General features: G+C 42.1%; 1 long non-coding RNA gene across 1 annotated transcript in view; it reads left to right on the plus strand.

Moving 5' to 3' along the window:
- LOC308581965 overlaps positions 1-23,394 on the plus strand; it is a 64,709-nt gene extending 41,315 nt beyond the window's left edge. Inside the window, exons 2-5 of the long non-coding RNA XR_014005416.1 lie at positions 7,796-7,893; positions 16,853-16,969; positions 21,323-21,618; positions 23,199-23,394. This is a non-coding gene — a long non-coding RNA (uncharacterized lncRNA). The remainder of the gene's footprint in view (positions 1-7,795; positions 7,894-16,852; positions 16,970-21,322; positions 21,619-23,198) is intronic.
- The last annotated feature ends 1,574 nt before the right edge of the window (positions 23,395-24,968 follow it).

Below are 24,968 nucleotides of genomic sequence, written 5' to 3' on the forward strand. Positions count from 1 at the left end.
TTAAAAAAAACAAAACTTGCAAAGATACATACAAAATAGAGAATAAAAAGCTTAAGGAAACAAGAGTGACAGCAGAGAAGCTGAACTTTATTCCTGCATACCCATATATTTTCTCAGATGGAGGGCCATGTTCCTATCTGGGAAATCGTCAAGAGACCACACGTCAATAGTGGGTGGAGGAAGAATCAAAAGTGGCCAGAGCAACAAATATAAATTTTACCTTCGTTCATTAGCCTAGTTTCTACAGAGACTTACACACTTCTCTCTATCCTTCACCGAAGCAGTCAACAGCCATGATCAGAGTTCAAGAACACATCCTAGCAAGGCAAATCCATGTGAGAGGAGCAGGAGCAGGGAGGAGTATGGCCTGACAGAGCCTCAGTGACTGGATAAAAAGGCTCAGAGGACCACATTTGGCCCCCAGGTATTAATTTCCCCACCCATGAGATATACACTTAATCTAGGAGCTTCAGTGAACTCAGTGGGGCTTACTTCTGAGTAGGCATAGACTTGCACTGGCATTTTAAAAACTTTTATTGGCATTGTTGTTAGCTGCAGAAAATGGTTATGAATCCCAGTCTAAAGAGCTATTAGAAATCATCAGTAGAAGGTACTTCAGAGACAAATGGAAACTTAATGCTGATATATTGCTAAGACTGCATGGACACTTTGCTGAAACAATCAGAATGAAACAATCTACCTCGGGCAGCACCAGGTGGGTGGGGAGGTTAATGAAGACAGGAATTGGTGTCCGAATGGTGCCACTGGGCTTTTCAAAAGTGCCACTCCTAGATGGGTACAGAGGACAATTTGGCCTTCCCTGCAAACAGTATTCTCCTGAGAATTAACTTTCTCTGGCAACAATTGTACCTCTAACTACTGCAGCCAATTAGGCGTAAAGAAGAGTCCTGAGGCAGAAATGCCATATATGCTCACACCAATCTTAGGTGCATGACTCCTCTTGCTAAGGAAGCTAGCGTCTTCATACTAATCCAACAGGCAGTAACCCTCCAAGATCACAGGCAGAAGTCCATTCCATTTTTCTGATCTGAAGTCCTTTCACTGGAGATTAGACTTGGGACTTTGCATATATAAAGCCAATTCTTTACTACAAAGCTATGAAGAGTACTACACCTCCCCTTGCTGCTTCTCTTCCTCTGGCTTCCCCCTAAATAGAGATGGAGAAGACCTCAGTTCAGTTCACATTTAAATATGAATTTACCTAATATGTGAACCAAAACACAGCCATCCTTTGAAAGTTGCACTTCTCTGAATGTTGAGATGCAGTACTCCTGTAAAGTAATGTGTAAAAAAACTAGGGTAAAGTGCTCATAGGAGGACTTACCATAGTTGAATACAACCCTTGGGGCAGCAAGAAATCTGGCCTATCATTCTTTTAATTTCATACCACTGGAGTAACCAGGTATAGTGAGGTTCAACAAATCCTATAACTTTGAAATTCTGGCCTCTAATATCAAGTTTCTCCAAGCCCCAGACAAACCCAGTGCTGCTTTCAGACATAATAAAAAATGTCAGTTAACAATTCTCATTTTCAGTTACAAGGACTAAAAGAACAGAGTGTCTCTAGTTCATGATAGAAGTTGGTTTACAACACACAGTGAATTATCAAGTGACCCAAATTGTGACATCTTGATTGGAAAATGCTTCTATTTTAAGATATCTGTATGAAATGCTATGGAGTGGGGGGGAAGGACTCAGCCAGGGACTTTGAACAGGCATCTCCTACAACAAAGGAGACCCATAACACCCCCTCCCCATAGCAAGGTAGTCAGAGTATGCATCTCACTATAGACCATATATCTATTCCCTTCAGATGAGATCCAGAAAAGGGAACCCCCCCCAAAAAAATAATAATAATCATTTGTGCTTTCTTCTTTGTCCCTGATAGAATTTCTGAAGCCACATGCTTCTGGCAATTTCATAACTTCCTTCGGTGCTTCCCTATTAATAGTTCCATTTCATACATCATTAGTCTGAAGCCTTTAAAATAACAAAAAGTTATTTCCAAGGCTCCTCACTGTTCAGCTTTTTCTCACTGCCTGTATTTTCTCTGTAGATCTAAGCAGAGCTTTATTTCAGCCAATAAGCATTGCAGCCCATTTATTTAACCACGGTCAGCCTGGGATATGTAAAGAGACAATAAGCACCTGTAAAATATGCTTCCTTCACTGCTGAACAGCCTTCATTCATACATCTGAAATTAGAAGATGAGATGCCAAGATCTAAATATTTGTATTTACACTGTACTTAAGCTGCAACTAGATCTAAGCAGTGATTGTCCCCTAGACCAGCCTTCTTCAACCTTGGGTCTCTAGGTGTTGTTGGAATAAAAAATTCCTTCCAGTAGCACCTTAAAGACCAACTAAGTTAGTTCTTGGTATGAGCTTTCGTGTGCATGCACACTTCTTCAGATACACAGATACAAGTTGTTGGACTACAACTTCCATCATCTCTGCCCACTGGTAAGCTGGATGGATATTATAGGAGTTGTAGTCCAGCAACAATAGCTCTGCCCTGGGCTACCAGACAGTGGCAGTAGTAGTATAACCAGTTGTTGCTGCCGAGCAGCAACTGAAGAGGACCAATCCCATCCTGGTGGGTTTGGAAGCAGACCCTGGTGAGGTCAGCTCCATTCCATGCAAGCACACATCCTTGCCTTCAGTAGCTGCTAAACAGCAAAAGCCATTTATTGCAGTCACATCACCTTTCTAGCAGCTGTTGCGACTGCACAGTTCAAATCTCCTCCCCCCCCCCTTTAAAAAGGCTCAAAAACCAAAATTATTTCAAGGTTTTGGTCTCTGTCCCAAGTTCACAGCTCTTGGTTTTGCAATTAGCGTTTATTCATTATGAAATTCACTGCTTGCTGGCTGGTGTTCCCTTAACGTTAAGAATCGGCAGCGCATTGAGAAAGACTGCCATATCTTATTTGTTTTGACATCCTTGGCAGCCCAGGAAGTGCTGTGTGGGGCACATTCCTAGGAATGAAAAGGAGCTGCTGTTCTATTTCCATGGTGAAACATAACCATGAAACAGACGCACAGAGAGCTGAAGACACCGGGCTGATGCTTACAAGCTTACCTACGGTGACGAGGCCTCTTTGTAGCCAAGCCGCAAGAATTATGTTGCAGATCCTTGTTCTCTGCCCCTAATTTAAGCCAGGTTTGCAAGGCTTATGCAACTTTCCTTAATACCTTCCCACACAAAGCTCTCTTGTAAATAATGTATTTCAAGCAGAGATGCCCTGGAAATTAGTAAGTGGAGTGTTGAAGATTTGGAAATGGTGTTCTCTGGCAGGTAATCTCCTAGATGGGATTTACCAATGACCAGAGGGGAAAGGTTTCTGCCTGGAAAATGACAAACAGTGTGACTTGAATAATTCATTCCCGCAGTCCTGCAAAATAGTGTCTGTCCCTTGCTCACTGCCAGCCAAGCAGCGGCTATCTGTTTATACTGTTGCTATACCTACATGGACTTCTGTTGACATATAAACATTTTCTCCCTATTTCCCTCACCCTTCCTTGTGTTTACTAAAGGGATAGGTCCCTGAACAACAGGTGGTGGCCAGCACACACATGCAGCAACTCTGAAAGCAGAGCTCTGTGCTTTTATGTCAAATATTAGTGCTCTTGTAGAAACAGCTCAAGAGATCAAGAGTCATTAATCATTAGCAGAACCCGTCTCCATGGGGATGTATTGTAATTGGAACTGTGTCAGCTTCCAAAGCAGTTGTGTAACAACATATGGCCTGGCTTCACTGACATCTGTTGTTGCTAAGCCTCGTTTGTTGACAATCGAGGTCACACCATCCACCAGTTACCTGTCTTCAACAACACCTGACCACAGGTTGTGCTTTTATTTTCTTTCTTTCTTTCTTGGCCATAGAAGATGCACTAGCAGCTCTTAACCCCTGCTTACTTCTTTGCCCTGTTTCCTGGAGTGTGCTACTAGCAACAGGCAACAGAAGCAGACAAATTACAGCCAGCAGGAGGTATAGCAGTGACACAGCTCTGGTGTTAGACATGGGCATCAGATTACAGGATTCTGTGTCAACAGCAGAGGCAGCAAGCTTTGGGAATATAATCATGTTCTGAGGAGAAAGGTGACAGGATAGCAGGGTTTCACAGCAGCCAAGCAGATATGGGCCACTTAGCTAAACAGAAGCTTAAACTGAAAACCAGGCCTGGCCTCAGCAAACATATGCTCCCTTTACATCTTCCCAAGAAGCTCACTGTTGCAACGTTTCCTTGTCTCATTCCACTTTTTCAATAAGGAAGCAAACTCACCTATTTGGCCTTTGCACTTCTTGCAAAGTCTACCATTAACTCTAAGTGATGTAAGCATCAAGGCTACCAAGTGGCAAATCAAGGAAGCAGCATTCTCCCAGAGAAAGGGTGCTCCCATGCAAAAGAGGATAGGCCTCCCATGCCTTTAATGGTCTTCTAGATAAGGAAATTTCAGCAGCTATAACTTGACAAACTACACCTGCTGAAATTCCCACTTTGACACAGCTATTGAAGGTGCACCAGCCCTGTGCTTTTCAGCATCTGTCCGTCCTATCAGAGACTATACTTTTGTGTCTCTTATTCTCTTTCAGTTTTACTACAGATTATGCATGTAATTAGCACCTTAACATCTTTGTTTCTTAATAATCATTTTTTAATTAAACGTTTTCAGCATAAAATACAACAAAAGCCCATTTCTATAGACCCCAGATGACATCTGATTTCCAGACTTATTGCCATCACAAAATGCTTGTCCTGGAGACATGGGTGCTCATGAATTCACAGGCAATACTGTACAATGCAAAATATTGCCATTACTCTGACAATGCTGAGCTCTGTATGTCTTTCCCCATAAATCCTGACATCTCTGCAATTGCCCTGCTGAAATGTCTGAAGGTGCATCAGTAATATTCAGTAGGCCATTCCAGGATGTTTGACTTGATAAGGGTAAAGAACTGGCAAGAAGGAGGTCCACTTTATCCTTCCTTGTATCCCTGGAAGAAGAGGAGGTACAAGTGCAGGTAAAAGCCCAGGAAAGAACACAGGTCTAGTCTACAGCCATGTGTTAAAACCATCTAGGTAATGAACATGGTTTCAGGATGTGTTCTCCAGCTGCACAGTTTCCACGGTTTCCCAATGCCAAACCTGGTATAATCCATATATGGTACTTGATTCATTTATATGGCTATCTAAATAGGTCTCTCCATCTTTTGCAGCATGTTCATTATACAGCAGTGTGCTGAATAGAGCAGAAACAGTGGAGTGTCTAAGCAAACAGATTCAGATCTGGAAGAATGATCTACTTGGGGACTTGGTTTTTTTGCACACATAGTCTACTGTTACTAGACTGATGCAAATGAATTATAAAAAGATGCTAAGAACAGTTCCCTCCACACACACATTATCTTCTAAATAGTAATGAAAATGGAGTCCCCATCTCAACATAAACAGATAATTAAAAGAATGTTGTCAAGGCTGACAAGTTCAAAATGTGTGTAACCCTAAAACCCTGATAAAAGAAAGTAACATTTTCTGGGATGAAGGCTACAGCCATGTTAATACATTGTTCTCTTTTCCAGGCTAGCAGTATTGTTATTTTAGGGGGAAATCATGTACATGGGATATGATTATGCACGTACAAGAAGTCAGGATTCTGTTACCATACAGACATACAGAACAGATCCCTTTCCCCCTTCATACTATATGTTTTAATGCTTTCTTTATCAATTGTGTGTGTGTGTGTGTGTGTGTGTGTGTGTGTTTTTTCTAAACTATGGTGCCAGCAGTAATTCTCTACAAACTACCATAACCGTGGAAACCCAATGAACCAACTATTTGTGTCATATTTTCTGGTGCAAAAGTAAAAAATATATTAAAAAATCCTATGTGCTCCAGGTGCTGCAATAAAAACCCAAGTAACTAGGCTGATTACGTGTCTCTGCATTTCATCACTCTGTACAATGCGCCTCTGCCCTCTTTTGGTCAAATATTTTTTACATCCTCCTTCCCCAGCGTTCTCTCAACTAAATTTGTCAGGACAACAGAGTCGAAGTCATTTGCCACAGTGAACTCATCAAGCTTTTGAAAACATTATTGCAATATAATTGCCTTTATCTTACGTATATTGTTACAATTGCTATACCAAACACACTGCAAAACCGGAAAACGGAGGTTTTAAGTGATAAAACCATGAGTGATCTTCATTCCCTGTAATAGCAAAATGAGCAGCTCTAGTCCTGTGCTGGTTGCTTTGGGAGCAAAGCAGAGCCGTCCACAAACAGCATGAAAGATAATGAATATCTAGGAGACCCCGAGTTAGGCTGGAAAGATTTCGGTTCCTTTTGGAAAGGAAGAATTACAGTTCACAAGGTTTGGCACTCAATGGTATTCTTCTCTCTCTCTCTCTCTCTCTCTCTCCTCCACCAGCTGCATTCTTCCCCTGATGAATGCATATGATTCTTCATATGATGGGAAGAGTGGAGAGATGCTGTCTTTCTCTGCCTCCTCTGTCAACATCCCTGTCAGCCAGCCCCACCAGCCTCCACAAATTGGTAGGCAAATGTCTGCAGCAGGAAGCCTGTTGTACATTGAGAACCCACCGCAATGTGATTTACATAGAATCATGTGTGATCAGGAGCCTAAATTGCATAAAGCCTCCATTGCAGACATTAGCCCTTCAAGACAAGGGAGAGCTGGAAGGGGTGGGACTGGGCAGCACATCTGCACTCTTCCTCATGCTGGTCTAACCTCATGGGGAAATTGCATGTTACCTATTCATAGATGGACAGCATTTGAACCATATCCTTATACTGGAGGAAAGCATTCAGGTTCAAACAAGGAACAGAAGCCTCTGTCCCTGCAACGGCTTTCTCATTCATTTCGCTGGGGGTGGGAGATCTACAATAACATTGCTTTGCACCCATGGGTGAATCTGCTACCTCAACTGAAAGAATGAGGTGGCCTGCACATGCAACACCTCCACTTGTACGTGTCTTAGATTGAAAGTTTGCCACCTGGTTATCACAAATTATGCAGGATTATGATGTCTGGCTGGCACGCAGGCCATGAAGCTATCCAAACAGTAGAGAAGCCTGCCAGAAGTATAGCCACAAGCCAAGCATATAATTCAAGCATTAACACCACTTTGAAAGTTTGTGAATATGCCATTTGCAAAGAGCAAAACAGAAATGTATCGAGGAGGGGACAAAGTAAAACTGACCGCATTTAAACTCTCTTCCAAAAGCTGCCAGATTTGAATCCTGCCTGCAACATTTGGATGTTAAGAGTTTTCCTTGGTCATAATGTGCAGCAGTTACACAACCTGCCCCTAACCCTTAGTCCTGCCTCATTTCTGTTTATAGACACTTGGTTTCCCACCTTGCTGCTACTCTGGTGCCATTGCCTCCTACCCCTATTTCATTTCCAGCCAATCCAGGCCCACATGGTTGATGTGATGACAATACAGTGCCACATAGCCAATCAGATTTGGATGCAGAGTAACATCATGCAGAGGGAAATCATATGGGAGGGAGGGACGAGAAATGGCCCTGGCCCTGTTCTAAAAGGTCAGCCCTCTCTGTTTTGGAGCAGCTGACCCAAAGGTGCTTTGTGTCTTAGAGCGGCTCACTTGCACTCCCTTTTGCAATGGGACATAAAAGTTTTACACATTAGGAACTCTTCAAAACCAAAAGCACCCCCTCCATCCTCATTTCAGATCAACTCTAACTGAAATTGACTTTTCATCTGTAATGGAAACTGCTTTTCACTTTCAGAAGCTACCACTGTGTGTAATCTCAAGAACATCTCAATATAATGGAGTGAACTGAAGAAGAAGGAAAAACAATTCTGACCCCAGAGTTGATAGGAAAAGGTAATCATTTGGTTTACATTTTCTGCGGATTTCATGACTCCTGTCCCCCCTAAAGGTGACCAGGAAAAATTACCTTAGGTGGGAGCAGAGGCTTGGCTATGGCTTTATTTGATCCTTTTCTTACCCAGTTTGTAGCTGCAGCCTGCAAATTCTTTAGTCAGGAACCTTCCACTTAAGCTGGTTCCACAAGCAGCCTTTAGATCCAGTGTCAAACCAGCAGCAGCATCCCAAGGGACCAGGAGACAACTCAGGCTGACTTGCATCCTCATTTGGTCCTGGTCTGGTCACTCAAGTGGGGAGGATGCTTATTCCAGGCCAGGTAGACAGTTGCCAGATGACCCACACCTTCCATTCTCAAATTTTAGTGCTGTTTTACTATTGAATGTGCCCACAATACACCCCCCCCAAAAAAAATAACCCCAACTAAAGCAAGCAACAATATTTTTTAATCGAATTTTGTAGCATATCCTTAGAAGCAGGCTCTCTGGATATGCCAAAATATGCTTCTTGGATGAGCATGCATTATTTAATATAAGCCTGGCAAAGAGAACAGCCCATGGCTGCTTCTCCTCCTATATTATTGCCCGTGTTCTTGTTCTCCGTGAGCATGGGATGTGGTAGCTGCAGCGAAACAGCATGAGCAGAAGGTTTCAGATGGCCTGTGATGTGTGAAGAGTACTGATTCCAAGCGTCTCTGGTTGAAAGGTCTAATTCAGTTGGCACAAATGCTCATCTTTAGCTGTGTATCTGGAAGCAGAAGCCTGTCTATTAGCCAAAAGCACTGATGTGAATGCTGATGAGAAATGAGAGGGGAAAGTACTCTGTCAGCCTGCTGGAGCCCTTACAGCTGCATGAGCATCCCTCGGGGTCTTCTTACTGAGAGGCGTGTGCATGGGAGAATCATGGAAAGTCAACCTATTGGCATCTTTATTGTTGATGCTACGGGGCTTTTTGTATTTAGTGGTGGTAAAGGTTAGTGCCTTCCTTAATGAATAAACTTCAGCAGGAATATTGTTTAGAAATGCATATTTACATTTATCAAATCCAGGATTGAAAATAAAAGAAGAGCTATCAAGTCAGGTCAAGTCAAGGACCATTGGTTTGCCAACTGTAGACAGTCAGTGTGGAAACAGACTATCTCTTGTTGTGCGTTCCTTCCCACCATCTGTTACTCTGATCAGGGAGTTCACAGCTGATAGTCATTGACATGCACATCCTTCTTCTTTTATTCAGTTTTTTAAAATCTGAAGTATTTTTTTAAACAATACAATACAATAAAAAAAAACTCATGTTCTGAAACATTTTGTCAGGGGTGAATGCAAGTGTTCACTTCCTCTGCTCATCTAACCCTTCCCCACACAACTGCAGCTCCCACCCTTGAATATCTTTCCATTGTCCCAAGACCCCAAACTTCAAGATGCCCAAATCATATAAGACTTTCTTAACTACATTAACAAATAGATTAAAAGAGCATAACGAAATAAAAAGCAGTGAGGGGAGGGAGACAGGGAGGAGTTCTTTTCTTAAAGTCATTGACAACTTTCCCAGCTAATCAGATATTCCACATGCCTTTTCAATCCCCAGACAGGTCAAGAAAGCATTACCACATAGATTTTCTCTTTTTATATGTCACTTTCTCATTGGCTGCAGGGGTCAATAGGTCATGAGATCAGCAATCTCTATCTGGTTGCATCCAGGCCTTCCACTTTTGTGGGGTCATCCTCTTGACAACAGCACTCCATTTGAAACCAGGCTACTTTATTCTTGCTAAGTCCTTATATCTGAGGGATGATGTAGCTCATAATATTGCAGTAGAATTGAAGACTGCACATATATGAAGATAGACCTATCCTTGACTTTCTTTACTGTAGTTATGAGTGCGATCACTGATGCCTGAACCCACAACAGATGAGGCGAACCCAGGCACATACTGGGACTAAGGTCAGTTTGAGGCCATCATGCACCCATGACTAGTTGTACACCTCAGCTGCAGCCCTCTCTGGTCACCCCAGGTCTCCACAATTAGAGTTTACAATGAGTTCAAACTGAGTCCTGTTTAGAAGAATGAATTATGAACTTTATGATACTTGGAACAAGGATCCCACTGGCGTTCAAGAAACTGGTGAGACAGGGCAGATATAAAATCTTGGTCCCCGGATGTTGCTAGTGAAACACCCCCTTCAGTCCAGCTCCTAGTCTTGTGCTCTACTTCTGACTCCCTGGCTGGATAGTTCCCCTCCTCCTTCAATAACCCTGCCTTTGATCTTCTCATTGCTGTGCTGGACAGCTCCCAGGCCACACTGGCAAGACAGAAAATCTCAGGTTGCTTCCAGACAACCTGCTTTTGAGCATTCATCATGATTTGTTTGCACAATTCTGTGGACAGATTATCTGCAACACTAGTTGTTTACTGAACATCTATGCTGATTTCTTTTCAGGGAGGCTACACAATGTTGCATCAAGCAGTTGTTATCTCACATTTTCCAGTACATTTTCCCCATCATTTTCCTTACTGCAAAATGTCCAAGAGCGGTTGAAGTGATTGTGTTGCACAAATTTAATTGTGCAAACTGAATTTGCTGGAATATGATTCAATCTCACACACAAAATAGCAACAGTCGAGAAGCACCCTCGGTCAAGCAGCTCTGTGTTGGCAGGAATGAAACATCTGTCTTGGAAAAAACCATCTAGGTTAGTGGCCTACAGCATATGTCACATCACAGCATTTTTATAATTTCTTCTCTTGGGTGCTTCTTTTTCATACTCAGTTATGAAACTCAGAAACAGACTGGATGATAATGGCAAGATGTGTTCCCAATATTCAGTTCCAGCTGCTAGCCTATAAGCTATGATGTGAACTAATTACAATCTTCAAAGGAAGCTCCATGTGCAGTGCATTGCAGTAGTCTAACCTGGAGGTTAGCAGGACATGGATGACTGCAGTCTGGTTAACCATATTAATTGCTCCTTTCAGTTATTTATGAGGGTTAATCTACCCAACCATTTTTTGAAAAGCACCTTTTTGAAATGTCTGCAGTAACAGCCCTAGATCAGATCCCATAGAGTCATACATACCAATCTGTTGATATATATGCTTTGTCTCTTTCTTGAGGTTTGGGTAAGGGTTTTTTTTGGGGGGGATGTGAAAAGTAAAATAAAAAGCACACCCCTCATCTTTTGAAGGAGACAGAGATAAGAAGGGAAATGCAAGGGATATAGCAGGCCCTATCTATAGAGAATAGTCTTGATATCCCATGTGAAAAGCTTTTGCAATCCTTTGTAAAGTACATTATTTCATTATTTAATGGGAGTAAGTGCCATTAAACACTTCTGAATAATCATGGACAGGGTTGCTCTGCATTTTATGGAAAGTTACAGTGAATTAAAAATAGAAATTCATACACTCTTCAAACTAGGACAGCCTTACAACACCATAACAAAATGCACATAGTTGGATTCTTGAAGCATGTAAAAACAGAATGGAGGCCCATAGAATGAGTAGTGCATATGGTCCAACTAGATTGGCAGAATGACTATTTCACAATTTATTTAAATTCCAGCATCTGTGACCAAATATCCATATTGACTTTTATTCCAGTTACATGTAAAGCTTGTAGGCATGGATAAAAGGGGGCATAATTTGTATGTTGGGAAGGTTCTCTGTTGTCTAAGATGTCCTTTTTGGTATGGGTTGCTATGTTTTTTGGATCCAGAGCACCATCTTCCGTTATGTTACACACTGAAACAAGGAACACCCTGTAGCATCCCCTGCAGCGAACTTTGAAGTTCAGTGGTTTACAAACATGGAAATGCTTACCACAGCAAAAGCAGAAATATACAGAGGTGACTTTGGATTGGTATGAATTATTCTCACAACCTTATGGCCATGTTTTCTTTAGCCCTGCTATATCTGTCTGCAGTGAGGGAACTAGTTATTTCAACTGAGGCAAAATGGCCCCAAACAATGCTGTTTGCAGGCTGCAAGCCACCAACTTCTGTTATCTGTGGCAATTCTTTGGGGGCATTCTTGTGGTGGGGAAGTAGCAATATCTTGAGTAAGCTTCTTCATAACCCCAACCATGGTGCTTTCATTAAAAAAATCAAACCATCGGCCATATGTCCCCAACTTTTCAGAGCCATGGATACAGCTGGAATTTTCAAAAGTGCCATGAGCACTACCACAAAATGGCTGCCATGGGAGACACCCCCAGTCACAATTACTTGGGAGTATCCGCTGCTTACTTACACTCTGTGTATGTGTGTTTCTTGAACACTAAAAGGAAGGGAGGCAAGCCAGAAGGAAGAAAAACAAACACATAGGACTGGGAAAACAAATACTGACTCCCCAGGAAAAGTGGGAAAAGCCAACACCCCCAAGAGAAGGGGGGGAAACATTAGAGAAGGATGATGAACATAAACAGAAGAGAGTGGGGAACTGACCGATCCACCCCTTGAGAGCAGGGAAAAACAAAAACATATAAAGAAACCCAGAGAGAAGGGTAGGAAACAAAGCAAGCAAAGGCTTCACAGGGGCTGGGGGAGGCTTTCATATGAGTACTTCATTGGGGACATCAGCCCTAGGCCTTCTCTCTTCACCAGCCCACATGCTATAGGCCCAACCTGCACTATGTATTTAAAACAGTATCATAGCACTTGAAACAGAATCAGACCAGAATCCTGGGAACTGCAGTTTGTTAAGGATGCTGAGAGTTGTTAGGCAACTCCTATTCCCCTCACAGAGCTACGATTCTCAAAGTTCCCTGGAAAGAGGGATTGATTGTTAAGGCACTCTGGCACCTTCCATGCCGGCAAGACTGAGCTACTAAATGTGCTTTACTGTGTTAGGATACAGGTATAAAGAGAATAAAAGACACTTCTCCGCTTGACACGCTGCTCTCATAAGCATCTCACCAAGCTGATATCTGGCAATTTCTATCAGTACATTATATGACCGTGGGAGGCCCATTTGCATCTTCGTCTAAGGTGTGTGCAGCTGGCCCATCCTTGTTATGCTATTGACAGTCCGCCCTGCTCTGTTGTAATTACTGCAACAGTAACAATGGAAGTGGCATGGATTTTCCTTTTTGTCTTCATTTATCTGTATGAATTAAATGTATTACACAGTCTTGGAAAGCCCACCTTGCATTTCTATCTAGTTGTGTGCCCAACTGACCCAACCTAGTTCTGCTGATAACTTGCCCTACTCTGTTGTAATTTATGCGCTGTGGTCTAAACCACTGAGCCCAGGGCTTGCCGATCAGAAGGTTGGCGTTCCCTGGAAACGATGCCTTATGAGGAACGGCTAAGGGAGCTGGGCATGTTTAGCCTGGAGAAGAGGAGGTTAAGGCGTGATATGATAGCCATGTTCAAATATATAAAAGGATGTCATATAGAGGAGGGAGAAAGGTTGTTTTCTGCTGCTCCAGAGAAGCGGACACGGAGCAATGGATCCAAACTACAAGAAAGAAGATTCCACCTAAACATTAGGAAGAACTTCCTGACAGTAAGAGCTGTTCGACAGTGGAATTTGCTGCCAAGGAGTGTGGTGGAGTCTCCTTCTTTGGAGGTCTTTAAGCAGAGGCTTGACAACCATATGTCAGGAGTGCTCTGATGGTGTTTCCTGCTTGGCAGGGGGTTGGACTCGATGGCCCTTGTGGTCTCTTCCAACTCTAGGATTCTATGATTCTATGAATCCCCGCAACAAGGTGAGCTCCCATTGCTCGGTCCCTGCTCCTGCCAACCTAGCAGTTTGAAAGCATGTCAAAGTGCCAGTAGATAAATAGGTACCACTCCAGCGGGAAGGTAAAAAGCGTTTCCGTGCACTGCTCTGGTTCACCAGAAGCAGCTTAGTCATGCTGGCCACATGACCCAGAAGCTGTCTGCAGACAAACACCGGCTCCCTCGGCCTATAGAGCAAGATGAGCACCGCAACCCCAGAGTCGTCCGCAACTGGACCTAACGGTCGGGGTACCTTTACCTTTACCTTTAACTGTGAAAATGGGCATGGGTTTACATAATCATCCATTTATTCATGTGCCACTTTCTCCCCAGATTGTGCCCAAGGCAGCTTATAACATGCCAAACTTAAAACCACACACACACACACCTGGCAATAGTACTTTAAATCGAATCCTAGGGAAAATATGCAAGTTTGTTGTGCAGTGATGTACTGTGAGAAATGGGGAGAGGAATGTGTCCTATTTCTGACCTGAAAACAAGACTTGGGTGAATTTCAAGCCTTGGAGCCTTGGGGAAACTGTTTATGGATGTTTAGAATAAATAAAATCCCTCCTAGATCAGGATCTGTTTGCACCACAGCCTCACTGCCACAGTTTCTAAAGCTACCCCTGAGGGTACATTTTCTTTATGTCTGTCATCAAATAAAACTAGGGAAGTTATGTATTTAGGAACAAAGCTGGGGAGTCATTAATAAGGCTCTAGGTTACAAGGAACTCTTTATGGTTCTTTCTCTATTTGGATTGATGGGGACATTGCTTGAGAGCCATTTTTCTTCCGCATCAATTTCCTTCCCTTGGTGTGAATGATTGTTTGTCTGCTGACAGCTGGCAGTGTGATCAGCACACAAACTGTTCATAAATGTAACTGCTTTCAAGAGAGCTATTTGTACAGGCGGGAAAGCTTGATGTCTAATAGAAGAAACTAGTAGGCAGGGTATTTAGATTGTAAAATAAATCCGTAGCTGGTTAGAGATTGGCTGTAGCTTAGAATGGCTCACTCCCCTATTAGAAGCAGAAACTGCGTGTGTTGTTTTGGCTTGGTTTGATGGTGAAGAGCTTCTTCCTTGATACATTGGTAGTCTGTGCACCATCTCCCACTTCAGGTTCCAGATAATATTCCATGATAGTTATACTCAGAGAGGACCCATTGAAATTTATGGGCATTAATTTCAGTGGATCTATTTTTGTTAAGTTGTGGGTGAACATATCAGACGACACAGCAGTTCTTCAAATAGCTCTTGTTTATTGACAGGCCAGAACAGAACTGAACTGAAGGGTTCAGCCAGCCTGCTTATATAGAGCTCCACTAGAACGCAACAGTAACCATTTTCTGTAACTATCCAATCACTGAACGTCACTTTCAATCCCTTATTTGCATATGTGGACCTCAGTGAAAACTATCTACAGTATCCCCCTGCTGGCCCAGTGTGAGAACTTCAGTACATAACAATTTTGACTATGCTTAACACTGAAGATCAACATAGGAAAGCAAAACTCCAAATTCTGTTTCTGGGCAATCCATTTTCTGTGCATGCGCACATGTGTGTGCGCACACACAAAGTGAAATTCCATGGCTCACAATAATTATGCAAACTGAGCCTATAATGAACCCTTTTGTTTTCTTTAGCTGTTAGTGGGAAAGAGAAAGGGGCTGTATGGAGCAATAAAGTATTTTCTTCAGAGCCACACGCTGCATATAGACAAGCTACAGGTCTGTATAAGTGTTTGCAAGCAATATTCCCTGTTGAGTATGACTAGAATCGTAACACCTAAAAATGGCCCATTTAATAGGTGGCTACAATAATTCCCAATTGAGTGTTGTGTATGTTGGGCAGGCTATAATGAATAGGTGTGCGAGTTTCAGTCATGTGACAACAAGTGCAGCAAAAGTCATAAATGAAACACGATTGGTGAAACGCACCTTTGACTGCTGGAGAGGATGGGACATTTTAAAACTCTTTATTTGAGAAGCACGTTCTTACCGAGGCATGTTTGTTGAGGCAGTTTATCTCAGCCAAATATCATATAAAGGCAGCTTTGCACTTTATATGGTGTACGCTCAAGCTTTTAAAGTGTGCTCCTAAAATGTAAAAACATGTCCTTCCAAGGACATGTATCATAATGGCAGGCAATAGCACTGCTTTTCTTACCTCCCATGGTGAGGGTGGTGCTCTGACTGGAGAGTTACCTCAGCTTTGTGACAGGTGAGAGAAAGGTTAAGCCTCTCTTCCTCGTGTGCTGTGTTCCCAATGAAAATTGCCGCTACATCCTTAGTATTATGGCAGTTGGTTTAAGTTTTTCTATTGTGCTTGTAAGTCTCTTTGAGTGAATTGCCATAATAATGATAACAATCAGTGCTTTTCTTCTAGAAAAAGAACAGTGCAGTCAAACCTCAGTTCCCAAACACTTCCGTTATCATACGTTTCGGCTCCCGAACGCCAAAAACCCAGAAGTAAATGTTCCGGTTTTTGAACATTCTTCGGAAGCTGAACATCCGATGCAGCTTCTGCTTGAGTGAGGGAAGCTCTTGCCAGTGGCGTAGCGTGGTTGGTGCAGGGGGGGCCAGCCGCACCGGGCGCAACATCTGGGGTTAGGGTTAGGGGGCGCAAATCCACGGGTTAGGGGGCGCAAATCCACGGGTTAGGGGGCGCAAATTACTTGCCTTGCCCCGGGTGCTGACAACCCACGCTACGCCACTGGCTCTTGCAACCAATCAGAAGCTGTGCCTCAGTTGTTGAACATTTTGGAAGCCAAACGGGCTTCCGGAACAGATTACGTTTGACAACCAAGGTTTGACTATACATTGGGTACCCCCCAGAAAAAAGCACTGAGAATAATAACATTAAAGGGAACAAACACTTCCTGAGACACATTTAACATAACATACAGTTAGACCCCTAGCTGTATCAGAGACACCAATAATAGTTCACCAATGGTTTTGCAAATCCCAGTTTATATTTTACACACGGCAGACACAGGCAACTTAACAGCCTGGAAATCATACCTGTTACAATGGATGTGCCACCCACTTCTCCACACTAGTCTGCTTATTTCCACCCCATCTTATAACGCACCCTTCATTATAATTTGTGACCTAAATTAAAGCAGTTACTCTAACAGAGGCTTTTCCAGGGCCTTGGACCATTAATATTTCCTCAGGCCTCTGAAAATGCCTTGCATAAAACATTCTGATCTCAGTTGTCTCCTTTGCATCACTTTAGCTGGAAGCTTTGTGATGATACCTACCGTACTTGTGAAAGGTCTCTTCCGACTGAACACTTTGGGATGCAAGTAATTTTGTCAGGATGAAAATTCACTGAAAACAATTTCAGAACAAGGTGAGTTAAGACTGTAATAACATTATCTAATTGAAAATCCCTTTAAGGCCTTTGAGACCATATTATAATAACCTGGCTGATTAATTTATAGGCAGCAGAGATTTGGAACATAGAGCACAGCTGGACACTGGCCAGTCTGATGTGGTCAAAATCAACTAATGAGAGAGTTTCAGTCTGGTAACTGAGATACTTAATGAAAGTGGGATGTGAAAATGGAAATTAATTACTTCTTGTAGTTAAAAGGACGATCTTTGAAGCTAGTATACCTATGGCAGGCAACTTAGTGTGACACTTCACAAATCAAACAACCCAGAAGAGGAATTTTAGAAAACTAAAATTCATTAACACTTTAAACCAGCACTTTAAAAAAAAAAGTAAGTTTTTTAACTATTTTAAACTGTGTGCTAAATTACTGTCCTGGGACCTTAGGATGAAGGGCAGGTAATAAAACATCATCATCAACAACAACAACAACAACAACAACAACAACATAACGAACAAGTGTTTTTATTTTTCCTTGTGGTCTTCTTTTAGGTATATATAACATCCAACAAGGAGGTACTTCTTGAATCCTCTGAAGAGTTATTGTTCAGCTCTTGCTTTGCTTGTTTGCTATCTAAATAAAATTGTAGGGAATGTATATGAAGGCTGGCTAATTATTTCATTGGAATTTGACTCCAAGGTGCCAAGGTTAACTCCAGTGCCAAGGTTAACACCCTCTTCTTACAAAACCCGTTGCAAGTACCAGTGGCGTAGCGTGGGTTGTCAGCACCCGGGGCAAGGCAAGTAATTTGCGCCCCCTAACCCGTGGATTTGCGCCCCCTAACCCGTGGATATGCGCCCCCTAACCCTAACCCCCAGATGTTGCGCCCGGTGTGGCCGGCCCCCCCTGCACCCCCCACGCTACGCCACTGGCAAGTACTCCTGAGTACAGGTAGAGCTGGATTTCATCAGAGAAGCAGATTGGTATCTGGTCTTCAAAACTTGTCGACTATTTATAGCCCTTGTTTCCTTTGGGGCTCTTCTACAGCTCCATTGGCCCTGCCGCTTTTCCCTAGGGAAACTGGCAGTTTACCACTGAACATATCAAACAGCAATCGGGTTTTCTGTGCATTGCCGTTTGTTCCAATTTAGTGACCAAGAGCGTGCTTTTCGGGGGAAAGCTGTGCGGCAAATGCAATGCTACTCGGACTCATGACTAGAAAGCATAGGACAAGCAGAAAAGACCCCTACTTTCTAGCCATGGGAGAAGCGAAAGTATGGATGAACCAGGGCTGGATTTAGGTTTGATGAAGCCCTAAGCTACTGAAGGTAATGGGACCCGTTATATGTCCTTTGTCAACAACAAATTGTCACTGTTTTTGTGTTGAATATATGCCATATGGTAATTTATGGCCCAAATAGGTATCTAAAGCCATTTGCACATAAAAAAATAAGTATTTTATCAAAGTAATTGTTGAACTGAAATACAGTTAAGATGAAGTATATTGGGGGGGGGCAAGAGAGTGGGGCCCTAGGCTATAAGCTTGTTTAGCTTATACGTAAATCCAGCACTGGGATGACCCCTACGTCAGAGCTACCTCCAAAGTTGCAGTTCTTCCAGCCAGGGGTCTAGGAAGGGGGGTGCAGGGGATGCTGTCTGTCCCGGGTGTCATCCTTGAGGGAGGGTGACAAAATGGCACTTACTGCGGGGCTTGGCCTGTAGCGCGCCTGAGCCACGCATCTCTCCTGGGAGAGACATGGTGGCTCGGGCCCCCACACTACCCAAAACAGCAGGTTTCGGATTGCTCACTGGTTTGATTTTTTAATGATAAGTAATATACAGATTTGTATAAATAAATAATTTGTATGTATGAATGAATTTGTATAAGTAAATAAAAAAACGCAGTGCTCTGTTGAACATCTATCATGCCAATCATCCATCCTTGGTCAATACACATCTGCACAACCGTATTTGACAAGACTAGGTTTATCACATGATTATCTGAACTTGTTGCTGCTCTGTTTGTTTCAGGTGAACGAAAACCACAGAATTACAATTAGTCCATGCTTTCTCACTTTTTTGCTTAGGGACTTTTAACGAAGACACCAGGGCCTGGAGGCAGAAGTGGAAACAAATGGGAAGAATACAAATGTCATTAATAGGTCAAACCAAGAACCCATATAATCCAGAATTCTTATTTTCAACAGTGACCATTCACAAACAAGGATAGTTTGTTGTTGCTGTTTACTCATTTAGTCGTGTCCGACTCTTCATGAACCCATGGACCAGAACACGCCAGGCACTCTTGTCTTCCACTGCCTCCCGCAGTTTGGTCAAATTCATGTTGGTAGCTTCAAGAACACTGTCCCACCATCTCGTCCTCTGTCGTCCCCTTCTCCTTGTGCCCTCAATCTTTCCCAACATCAGGGTCTTTTCCAGGGAGTCTTCTCTTCTCATGAGGTGGCCAAAGTATTAGAGCCTCAGCTTCACGAGGGATGGTTGGTGCCTCTAAATTATAAGGACCAATCCACCCTTTTACCTCCTTACCAATTAATTTCTCCTTTAATTACATTTGCTTCAGAAGTTCATTCCTCCCCCTCCCTCTCCCCCTGGGAAAAAAAGCATAAATTCTCTCGAACTCTCAGCTACTTAATTACCATCTCAACAAGATGAGACAACAAGAGAGACAAGTCCAGGTTTTCATGATCATTTCAGCTTCCTCTCACTCCCCTTCTTTCAGTTTTATTTATTTAACTAGAAATATTTATTAAACACTTAATAAAAATTCTAACTTGTGTACAGAAAACAATATAATGCAATTATCAGTAAGACAGATAAAATCAACAAAAATTTAAAGACAAGCATAAATAACTATGACTGGGGAGGCTTGCTGAAGTAAAAAAGGAAGTCTTTAGCAAGATTCTAAAACAGTTTGATGAGAGGTCCTGCCTAATGTTATTATTCCACATAAATGAACCATCTCAATTTTTCACTCAGTTCAATGGCACGCCTAGCCAGCTTTTCCTGTCTTCCTTTGCCATTATTATTATTATTATTAGTAGTAGTAGTAGTAGTAGTAGTACACTGCTCATCTGACTGGGTTGCCCTTCAGTTCAGACACATCTCAGTATTTTTGGCCAGCTCTGCCTCCAGCTTAAGGAGGTGGGGAAACAAGAATGTGTAATTTAAAATGCAAAACACTGATTTATTTCGCTTGGATGTGCATCCTGATATTTTCACTGCTTTTATTGGTCTTTCTCAAGACAGCAGGCTGCCTGTGCTTTGTGCAGCCTGACTAAGCACCTCAAACTGCTCATAGGGAGAGCATGAAGGTGATGCCTATCCTCTCTGATTCAGTTTCCCACTTCCAGTACTACCTCCCCAAACATGAATGTTCCATTGGGTTATAATGAGTAGTAGCCACTCCTGGCAATAACATAATAGCAGGGAGCAATGAAACAGCACCACGTCTTCAGAATTGGTGGTACTGGTGATTTCAGACCCTTTCATTTCCACATTCAGCGTAGCAGTTTTTTAAGGAGCAGACTACAATTTCTCAGGGGAGAAAAACATAACCTCCGCCACCACTTTGTGACCAAGGGGGCAGTGTGTTGGGAGGCTCAGACACTTCACAGTGACCAGAGGAAGACCTCGAGCACACCACGGCCCCCATGGGCACCAGGTTGGCAACCTCTGGCTTACATGATGAAGAGGTTAAAGGACATGCATTTGCTTGCAGTTTCAATGCTTTTTTGGCACATAAGTCATTTTGTAAGTGACTTCAGTGCTTAAACTGAAGTAGATATTTAAATTATTATTTTAGAATTAGACCTAGCTGGATTCTAGAATTGCTTGCTGCGTTGCACTTTCTTCTAGGTTTTTTTCCATTCCACAAGTTGTGATCACTTCCAGTACTGAGGAAGCATGCAGTTTATTAGACTTTGATCTAATAAACAACTATATGCATATTTCATTCCACAGCATGCCAGATATCCTTTCCCCTGGTTTTCATATTGTAACATTTCGACATCTGCTGTGACTCAGTTTACTGTATGTTGGCATCACCTTCCCACTCTGTTTGTATGAAATGATCTCTGTATGAATACTGCAAAAACCCCTGTATGCATTTTAACAACAAAACTGTGGTTTATTCCAAACAGTTAAATAGTTTGTTCTTTCTCTTCTCAAAGTATTTTTATTGTACTTGTTAGCCTATGCAATTTGTTCTGGAAACACAATATTTGAAATTCAGGCAGCCAGTACATTAACTTGAGATGTTCATTTGCTGCCCTTAAGCTTCACTAGCAAGAAATGCATTTGCTCCCAAACTGGAATTGGTTTTCAGCCCTTGTTATGTGTTTTTCTTTCAGGCAATTCCATAGGTGAAAATGGCTCTGTCAGTAGACTCTGCTTGGTATCGCTGGCAGTCTCGGTGGTCCGTAGAAGAGGTCTCCCAGACTCAGTTGGAATCAGCACCTCTGTTGTCAGCTGACAAAGAGAGGCAGAAATACGTCTTGGACAAATGGAGAGTTGTATTTCCCAGTAATGAGAGATTTCAAAAGGAATCAGAGAAAGTCTGTCGTGTTTATTCTGGAAATGGGATACGGACCACCAAGTACACTTTGCTGACTTTTATACCTCGAAATCTCTTCGAGCAGTTTCACAGGTATTTCTATACACACCACAACTATATAGATAAAAAGAAAAAAATTCCTTCCAGTAGCACCTTAAAGACCAACTAAGTTAGTTCTTGGTATGAGCTTTCGTGTGCATGCACACTTCTTCAGATGCATGCACACGAAAGCTCATACCAAGAACTAACTTAGTTGGTCTTTAAGGTGCTACTGGAAGGAATTTTTTTATTTTGACTATGGCAGACCAACACGGCTACCTATCTGTAAATAGATAAAAAGGTTTTGCATATATTTTCAGGGATGGAAAGGCATTCAGAAGAAATGCTAGAACGGTAAAGCAAAGCAAAAAGTGTTAGATGGGGTAGTTTGATTTAAAAAGTCTAACCTACAGTAGTTAAATCTGAAAACTCAATCAGTGTAGTGTACTGTAGAATTTAACAGAAAACATTCCAATTTTCATAGGGTACAGCCAGGTTAGCTTGGGGAAAAATACACAAAATATACCATATTCGATACGGCCAAACACCTACAACATTAAAAACAATAGCGTCCCATGGCAACTTAAAACCCCATGTTTCATATGGGTAAAACCCCATATTTCATGGCTGCCATGATAACTAAGAGACTAACCCAATACATTAAGGTAAAGGGACCCCTGACTGTTAGGTCCAGTCGTGGACGACTCTGGGGTTGTGGCACTCATCTCGCTTTAGTGGCCGAGGGAGCTGGCGTATAGCTTTCAGGTCATGTGGCCAGGATGACTAAGCTGCTATTGGAAAACCAGAGCAGCGCACGGAAACGCTGTTTACCTTCCTGCCAGAGTAGTATCTATTTATCTACTTGCACTGTGTGCTTTCGAACTGCTAGGTTGGCAGGAGCAGGGACCGAGCAACGGGAGCTCACCCCATCATGGGGATTCAAACATCTGACCTTCTGATCGGCAAGCCCTAGGCTCTGTGGTTTAACCCACAGCACCACCTATACTAGCCCACATATACTTCAGATCATGGTCTCAACTTGATTTTCTATTTCGATTGAACAAGGAGTGGCCTCGTATGAGGCGATTAAGTATCTCCTTTGTCCTTGGCAGAGCATTCTTTAGTGAAGCCCAGCGGCTTGCAACCCTTGAGGGGGTGAGCATCTCAAGAAGCTGATTGATCCAAGTAGTGCAGGGGTCAACAAACTTTTTCAGCAGGGGGCTGGTCCACTGTCCCTCAAACCTTGTGGGGAGCTGGACAATTTTTTTTTGGGGGGGGGGGGAATGAACCAATTCCTATGCCCCACAAATAACCCAGAGATGCATTTTAAATAAAAGCACACATTCTACTCATGTAAAAACACCAGGCAGGCCCCACAAATAACTCAGAGATGCATTATAAATAAAAGGACACATTCTACTCATGTAAAAACACGCTGATTCCCAGACCATCTGTGGGCCGGAATTAGAAGGCAATTGGGCGAGATCCGTCCTCCAAGCCTTAGTTTGCCTACCCATGAATTAGGGTTTCATACTTTTCCTGTTGTTGTTAACTACCCAAAAAGAACCAAATTAAGAAGTGGAAATCAAGTGTAAAATTATCAATCTCTTTTAATAGGATACAATTTTTTTTAGGCTGGCCAATGTCTATTTCCTGTTCTTGGTGATCATCAACTGGTTCCCACAGCTAGAAGTCTTCCACAGGGAGATTACAATGCTACCTTTGGTTGCTGTGCTTTTAGTTATCGCAATTAAAGATGGTGCTGAAGATTTTAAGAGATACAGGTTTGATCAGCAAATCAATTCTTCCAAGACTAAAGCATACAATAGGTAAGCCTTCTTCTGCTTCATTAACTAATACTCCAGATCTCCATTCCAGTGCTCCGTTCCAGCCTTTTCAGTACTGGCCCTGACTTGGTGGAACGCTCTGTCACAAGAGACTAGGGACTTGACACAAGAGACAGGGTCTGCAAGACAAAGCTGTTCTGCCTGGCCTTTGGTTTGAACTCAGTCTGACCCTTATGTTTTCCCTCCCCTTACGGTTTTGATCCATGGGCTACTTTTAAAATGAGGCTGCATTTTAAATTGCATTTTAACCTGTATTTTAAATTGGTGTGGTTTTTTTCCTATTATGATTTTACTGTAATTTTACTGGTGTTAGTTGCCCTGAGCCCGGCTCTGGCTGGGGAGGGCAGGGTATAAATAAAAAATTTTATTATTATTATTAATATTATTATTATTACAATTAAATAACCGGCAATCATATTCTGTAGTAGGTGATTTCTGCTTTAAAATTCATGCTGAAATCCTCTTCTGGCTCTAGATGGCATCTTAAATATTTATTTTGGCAAACATATTAGAAAACCATTCTTGTGTTATGCTGGGATTACTTGAATTCCTGCCAGACTGCAACGACCAGTCTGCATGCTTCTGCAGGAGACACATATCTCTACATAGTTGTGTGTTTTTGTTGCTGTTGACAAAAGGGATATGTAACTTCCAACGCACCTAGTGCCCACCATGAATGTTCTTGTGCTCCTGCTTGCAGGAGGAATCTGCTTGGCCACTGTGAGAACAGGGGATGCTGGACTAGATGAACCACCATTCTGTTTGTTTGTTTTTAATAATCTTTTATTAGGTTTTATCAATAGAAAAGTTCAGAAAAATACAAAAACAGAAAAATACAAAATTACAAAATACAAAGATACAAACATTAAACACAAAAAAGAAAAAGAAAAAACACATATAAAAGAAAACAAAACTCCCTCTTTTTTTGATTTCTCATCTTTAGTTAACTTATTTTCCTGACTTCCTCACGCCTCCCTTTTTTGTATCCCTTTTAAAAATTGGTTCAGCAAATTCATATCCAATTTAGCTTATCTATTATCAATCCCATCTTACATTTTACCTTGTTGCTAGAACCCCTTCAGTTCATTTCAACGTCATCAACATTCAGAAATTTTACAATGTTTCTGTAAATAAATTTTAAATTTCCTCCAATCTTCTTCCACAAGCTCTTCTCCCTGGTCTCGGATTCTGCCAGTCATTTCCGCCATCTCCATATAGTCTATTAGTTGCATTTGGATGAACCATCATTCTGATCCAACAGGCTCTTCTTATGTTCTTATGGCCATACAAAACACTTAGGCACCAGGGAGGAATGCTATTTCCTAGGGTCTCTGATGCCTGTAACATCATCCCAACATTCCAGCAAGTGGCACTTTGCATTTTAATGAGACATTACCTAATTCGCACTTTGTGAACCAAAATGCAAACAGAAATGCTGCTATCCTTCAAAATTAATACTTTTTTCTGAATTTTGTGATGAAGTTATCCAGACAAAGAATGGGTGGTAGTCAACTATGTTTTACTCAGAATAAACCCACTGAAATTAATGGATGTAAC

The sequence above is a fragment of the Podarcis bocagei genome (assembly GCF_964188305.1).
Source record: "Podarcis bocagei genome assembly, chromosome: 2".
NCBI lineage: Eukaryota > Metazoa > Chordata > Lepidosauria > Squamata > Lacertidae > Podarcis > Podarcis bocagei.